Here is a 7,111-nt window from a genome sequence, read left to right as displayed (position 1 = left end):
TAACATATCTCATTAATGTTTACATCGATTGCATGTTGAAATGATAATTGATGTACATTGGGCTAAATAAAATACTGTTAATTGCACCTGTTTCTTTTTTAATGTGACTACTAGAAAACATCAAATGACACATGTCGCTCGCATTATATTTTTATTGGACAGCGCCTCCCTGTACCGTCTGCTTCTGTCCTCTGAGCTCATATGCCACTTTCCACAACTTCTTCATTGTGCCCTGAATTATAGTTATTTATCAAGAAATAGTATACACTGAGTGAAGAGCTCAGAATCTGGAACCAGGATGCCCGGGTTCAAATCTCAGTTCTGACATTTACAGTAGTCCCCCCTTTAATCACAAACGGATAGGTTTCAAAACCCCCAGTGAATACCTGAAACAGCAGATAGTACCGAGCCCTGTATAAACTGTGTTTTTTCCTGTATATACTTACCTATGTTAAAGTTTAATTTGTAAATTAGGCACAATAAGAATAATAATAAAATAGGACAATTATAACAGTAGATTGTAATCAAAGTTACATGAATGTGGTCTCTCCAAATATCTTACTGTGCTGTACTCACCTTTCACTTAAAGGAAGCACTTTCCAGCTTCTCTTTGGCATATGTGAATAGCCAGCATCACTGCTCTTGCAGCTCAGGAGCGTTATTAAATAAAATAAGGGTTACTTGAGCACAAGTACTGCGATATTATGTCAGTCGATCTGATAGCTGAGAAGGCTGAGTGACTAAGGGGCAGGGAGTGTATACAGTGTGGAGACACTGGACAAAGGGGTGATTCACGTCCTGGGTGGGACGGAATGGGATGGGGTGAGATTTCATCACGCTACTCAGAATGGCACACAATTTAAAACTAATGCATTATTTATTTCTGAGATTTTCCATTTAATATTTTTTGACCATGGTTGACTGTAGCTCAGTGAAACCACGGAGAGAGAAACCGCGAATGAGAGGGGACTTCTGTACTTATTGTTTGACCTGGTGGGGGTCATTTAACCTTCCTGAGCTTCAGTTTCCTCATGTGTAAAATAGAGATGGTAATCATACCCACCTGATGAGAGTACTGGGAGGACTAAATGAGTTAATACATGGAAAGCACTTAGAACAGTCCCTGACACAAAGTGCAGTGTAAACGCTTTCTCTACTAATACAGTACTACTACTAGTGGCGAATACCTGACTTATATAGACCAAGATCCTAGAAGGCAGATATAGCATCTTGTTATCTTTATATAGCTCAGTGTTAGAACGTAGATCTACCTTCTATGATATTGATTAAATTCATTATCAACTTAATTGATAATATTGATTGAATTGAATTTTCACTGGGAAGTTATCAAAACCCAAAGAGACCCATCTACCCACATTTTACAAAAATGATTTCAATTTAGGGGTGAACTACATGAATATTTAAGGTTCCTTCAGCGCACCCCCCTCCCCTCCCACCCCCCCGCCAAATATGTGTGATAGTGGTTCTTTATTCATTTTGTTTTCACTGTCCTTGGGGATGCGCCCTCGGCAGGTCTCCTAGACATACTTCCGAGAATGCCCTTCCCTCCTTTCATAAAGCATTTTGGACTCACTTAAGAATGTGTCATGCCTCTGTGGCTTCACAATTTGCTTTGCACTTTCCTACATCTGAAAATTACTCTGATCAGCATCCGTATTTTAGTGGCAGTACCTTACCTTTGCGTTTTGCCCTCTCAGTGTCATTTTCCTGTAATTTTCTGTTATATAGTTTATGTTCACGTTTTATAAAAGTATCATCATCCAATTAGAAATAATTCTTCAAGGCTAGCTGGAGAATGTGTCTTTGACTTTCGGACGTGGCTTTGTGTAGGAAGCCTGTGGTCACGTACTACACAGCCCTGTATCTGGGACTTTGATGAAATAGTCATTACTTGTGTTTTACCACCTGAGGTGTCTTCATTTACTTTTTGTTTTTTAATCAGAAATTGATTCTGTTAAAGCTGTTTGCTAAAGGAAGTGTTTGCTGTGATTGGAGGCACATTCATAGGCTGAAGTGGAATATACACTCTAGTGATGTTATACATTGTTTCAGTTAATTTCAGCAGCTTTTACATTGAGAGGTGGCAATCTGTGGCTCTGTGTGCCTTGTCACACCCATAGACCTCTGCGGGGTTTTTTGTGTATGTCTCTTCTTCTCCCTCTATCTCCGCCTCACCTGGTGTTATTTCTAATTTCATCTTCTCTAAGGCTTATAATCCCACTTATTCCACCACCCCTCTTTATCCCACCGTTCCCCTTTGTATGATATGATTTGGAGCCTGGCACTGTCAGTCACTTCTCTGTTTATCCCCATTGATGGCTGGAAATGCTGTGTGACCCTCCAGTGTACTCAGTCTGTTTTCTAATACCCTTACCATTGGTAATCAATTACCATTGGTTGGATCGACTCAAAGTGTCTTTAAGTCAGGCTTTCCCCTAATAAAATATACCACCCTGATGCCTGTCTGGTAAATAGCATCGCACATTTACACACTTGCTGTTCACATTGGTGGTCACAGCCAAACATTTTCTCCCTTATTTTTCTCTCTAAATCATGACACAAAAACCTGTCGCATGCGCTGTTGTTCCTGAGAATTACTCAGTTTTGCAGGTTTGAGAGGCAGCCGTGAATGTTCAAAGCCTGATTCCTCTGTGCAAATACTTCACCTCTCTGAACCTTTGCAGTGAAAATATCATCCCTTCCTTCTCACAGGGTTGTTTTGATGTCTGTGAAATGACATAGGAAAAGGAATATCAGCATGTGGGTCTTTACAGCCATTAGCTGGATCTGAATTATATGAAAGAGACACTTTGGTTTTTGTGCCCGGCTATGAACTGTCCAGGACTCGGTATCAAGCGCCACTACAGATAGCTAAATATTCCTCAGATTCTTTTGCCAAAAAATGATGACATCAGAGCTGCTTTCTAGACCTTGCATGACTTGGGACATGATGTTAAGTGTTAAAAATTAACAAGATTTTTTGTTTTCTCACTGCCTCTCTCAGCCAAGGGCTAGTTATATCTATTGATGTTTCTAGTCTCACGGGCTCCTATCTCTCTTTTTGTAATTTTGGCACCACTGAGAATGTGTGAGATAAAATCTGAGCTTCTAGTAATATCTTTTTGTTGGCTACTGGCACAGATAGGATAATCTGGTGAGGACTTTTTTCTACATTTCTTTTCCTTGGGTAAAAGGCTAAGTACATGAATAAAGCAGCAGGAGTCAGAAAACCGAATTCCATGCTTTCTCTACTATTAACTAGTCATTGTTTGGGAAGAAAACAGATGTGAACTAGTCACACAGAAACTAGCTCGGTATCGGGTTGGTATTGTGGCAGTTTCTGACACCAGAACCTGGGAGCCTTATTGAGCTTTGTGTCATACACTCTTTTAAGTGCTTTTCATATATATTGACTCATTTCCTCTTCAGAGCAGCTAATGAGAGGTAATGTTTTCTCATTTTATACGATAGATGTGGCAGTGGAAGCACAGAGAGATGAAGGCACTGCCTAAGGTTGCACTGCAATAAGCAGTTAGAGTCTAGATCTGAATCCTGTTTTCAGAGCCTGTGACGTTAAATGCCAAACTGACTCCCACTAATGGAGGCCCTCTGAATTGCCTCTTCGCTTCCCCTGCCATGTAAGATAAAGGCTAGATGTTCACTTCTTGTACTTCAAAGTAAAATACTGAGATTTAGACGAGTCAACACAGGGATTAATCATCAGTAGGTGTGAATAAACCTTATTACCTTATCGAGTTCATTTATTCGTCACCCCTGTCTTTTTTTCCCAGTTCTCCCTTCTTGGTCACCTTTAATATAATGGGCGCCGCTATTGAGCTATCTGTGATGCTGCTGTGCTACCTCACTGCTGCAAGTGTAAGAATATGACTATGGCCCCGTCCCAGCCTAGCAGCTGCTTATGGTTTACTAGAAAGCTGAAGACAACGGAACACATGTGAAAGGTGCCAAGCAGATCATAACAGGGCCATCGCAGAGGTGTAAAGAAAGGAACTTGGATGAATTGAAATTCAGAGAGAAAATCCTGAAAAATTTCATCAGAGAAGTGGGTCGCAGGGGATGAGTAGCATGGATAGGTGCTAATAGATTGTGGACCAGGATTGCTCAGGGAGGAAGTATTCTGATTTGAATTGTATCAGTGAGAATTTCATGATCGTGGAAAGGTTGACTTAGGCCTGTGTAGTAGAGCCCAGTGTCCCCTCAAATTCACCCTGGGGTGTCCTTGGGAATACCTAACAAAAATCAGACTCATGGAGCTGGTTGGTTAGAATCTCTGCAGATAATAAATATGTTTGGTTTTGTGCAACAGCCTCTGTTGCAACTATCACAGTTACTCAACTCTGGTCCTGTACCCGAAGCAGCCATAGACAATATGTCAATGAATGGGTGTGGCTGTGTTCCAATAAAACTTTATTTATGAAGCAGACAATGGCTGAATTTGGCCCTGAGCCATAGTTTGCCAACCCTTGATCTGATTTTTAGGATAAACTGAATTTAAACAAAACATGAGTTCAACTAATAAGGGATAAAGAAAGTAATTGCAAATAATTCTGTTTTGATTTAATGGCTTCTGGTTCTCTTTCTCTCCCTTACTCTCTCTATATATGTATTTTGTTTTCAGTATTATTTTTTATGATAACTATATAAATTGCATTTTAGGATAGCATAAGACATGAAATGTAATGCCTCTGAGTGCCATTTCTTGATGATGACAACACTTCCATTAAAAGTAAAAATTTGCCTAATTTCTTATTTATAGTAGACTGCATATTAGAGGCAAATGCACTATACTTGTGTAATTTTATAAATTATTCTTCCTGAAACCTGCTGTTTAGTCACCTTCCAATTATGCTTTCCCATTAAAGAATGCTATGATCTGGGTTTGAGTCTCTTAAAATTTCAATAAGTGTGTTTTTTTCAAAGTTTAATTTAAAAAGATTTAAGAAACTTGCCCAACTTTGTAGTTTTTGCCCTGTCCTGATATTCGTTTAATTGGTTCTGCTAATGTGAATGCCCTTTCAAATATGAAAAAAATAAAGCAAGAGGGAAAAGTTGATTATTTCTGTAATTGGATTTTCTCTTGAATAAAATGATTGCACCCACTTTATCTTTCTGACTTAAGGGATGGGGGTGGGGGACCAGTTTCTTTCATATTGTAGTCAGAAGCAGACAGAAGAAGGTATAGTCTGTTCCAAGGTATCAGAATAGTATATTGGTTTTGGTTGTAATTAATTACTGATGCTGAATATACTCGGACCCCTGCTTTCATTCCCAAACCTAAATTTCCACTGTGTGCGAAATAATTCCATCCAGGAAGAATTCTAATTACTTTAGTAATTATCGTCTTATCTCTAAATGCAATTCAGACATTTGCTGCAGTTTATGAATGTTAGAAATGTTTCATTTCCTTTTCACCTTGAATAACAGAAAAATACACATTACTGAATCTGGCCTTATTGAACCTTATAATTTATGTTACCATAGAAACAGAAAAACTCATAAGAATTGTGTTAACAGTACCATAGATAGTAAATATCTTCACTTTAACCAGCAATATCATACAATGATTTTAATAACAGATGTGCAAAAATCCTGTGAATTTTAATATGGTTCCTTTTAAATGTTATAACAATATTATCCAGTGTACTTACTTTTAATTTTTACAGCAATATCTTTGGTCTTATGCAAGGCTTTGTGCTTATTCCAAAATATTTGCTGTGGAATGCAAGCAGAGTGTTACAGGATAAAAAACTTACTCAACATAGTACTTACTTAATTTTTAGTTAACAGTGATGATTCTTTTGATTTTTGCTTGAAGCCAAACTGTGTGTTTTGGATTTATACCAGGTTTAGAAATGTAATGAATGACACTAAATTATTGGTGTCATCTGCCTCTGGTTTGCCCCTCTCTTATTTTTGGCCTATTTGACAATCATGTTTCTTTTGAGTTTCAGAAACATTCTTCCCATATACCTAATCAGTTTTTACCACAGATTTCCTTTTTTTTTTTCTTTTTTCTTTTTTCTTTTTTCCAGAACACCAACACCTTTATTGCATGAGCTAAGCTAGGAGGGAGGATGAGTTCTTTGCCTTTGCGGCCTTGGTTTTCCTCAGATAGAACTCCAGCTCCCTGCCCTCCAGCACAGAGCCATCTGCTCGGCCACACTGGCCTGGTCTTGAAACGATGCTTGCAAGAATCTGCCCTGCTCGAACTGCTCCTCTAGAAGACTGCTGATTTGGGCATTCTTTTTCTTTTCATCATATTTCTTCTGAATTTTCTTTGATCATTTTTTGTTTAAAATCTCTTCCTCCCCAGGAGTCAGCTTGGCCTCCACCTTGCAGCCCAGGGGCAGTGCACGGTGGGATTCATACCACTGTCAGTTCTGTGTGCTGTCAATGAGCGTGAGGCAGTTCTCTACAAGAGTCTTGGTGCGGACCAGTTCGTTGTTGCATGCATTGTAGACAGCATCAATAATCCTTGTTTTGCGCGTACAGCACTCAGAGCCCCAGGAGAAGGTCCCCACATCTAGCCCCAATGCACAGCACTCCTTCTTGCCTCCACGCACACGGACTGTGTGTACGCAGTGGGGGCCAGCCGTCATGTTGCCGGCAGGGCGTCCCAGCTCATATTTTGGCTTCTTGTGGGAGGGCTTTCTCTGGCTCCCAGTCTTACAGCGCCTGTGCCAGTTGTCCCAAGAGATGCCCATGGCTCAGTGCCAATTGGAAAGAGAAAAGGCAAAGAGCCACGGTTTGGTTTATCTACCACATATTTAATAGTTTTTTGGTTTTTGTTTTTACCATTTTAAATTCTAATTCCACAGGATATCCAGAAATTTGTAAAGCTTTAGCAAATCATTTGCCATTTTATCCATATTTTTCTTCCTTTCCTTGTCTCATACATAATGTTTTTTTACATCAAGAGTAAAAATGTACCAAATTTAAACTAAATTAGCCATCTGGATATTTTTTTTGCTTATTAAATGTAGTTTTATTACTTTTAAAAAGATAGAGTAATGGTTTTTTTTTAAAGATTTTATTGGGGAATTGGGGGAGGGGGACAGTGCTGGGGAAT

The 7,111-nt window shown here is 39.1% G+C and overlaps 1 protein-coding gene and 1 pseudogene across 7 annotated transcripts in view; one reads left to right on the top strand and one right to left on the bottom strand.

Moving 5' to 3' along the window:
- The window catches only part of CDKAL1 (CDKAL1 threonylcarbamoyladenosine tRNA methylthiotransferase), a 667,723-nt gene that overhangs the window by 484,956 nt on the left and 175,656 nt on the right, over positions 1-7,111 (top strand). The gene's annotated exons all lie outside the window — the stretch shown is intronic.
- Positions 6,056-6,746, bottom strand: LOC109381639 (40S ribosomal protein S8 pseudogene; annotated as a pseudogene).

This window comes from Hipposideros armiger, unplaced genomic scaffold, assembly GCF_001890085.2.
Source record: "Hipposideros armiger isolate ML-2016 unplaced genomic scaffold, ASM189008v1 scaffold_50, whole genome shotgun sequence".
In the NCBI taxonomy this organism is placed as follows: Eukaryota; Metazoa; Chordata; class Mammalia; order Chiroptera; family Hipposideridae; genus Hipposideros; species Hipposideros armiger.
This window is presented reverse-complemented; position numbering and strand designations above follow the sequence as displayed.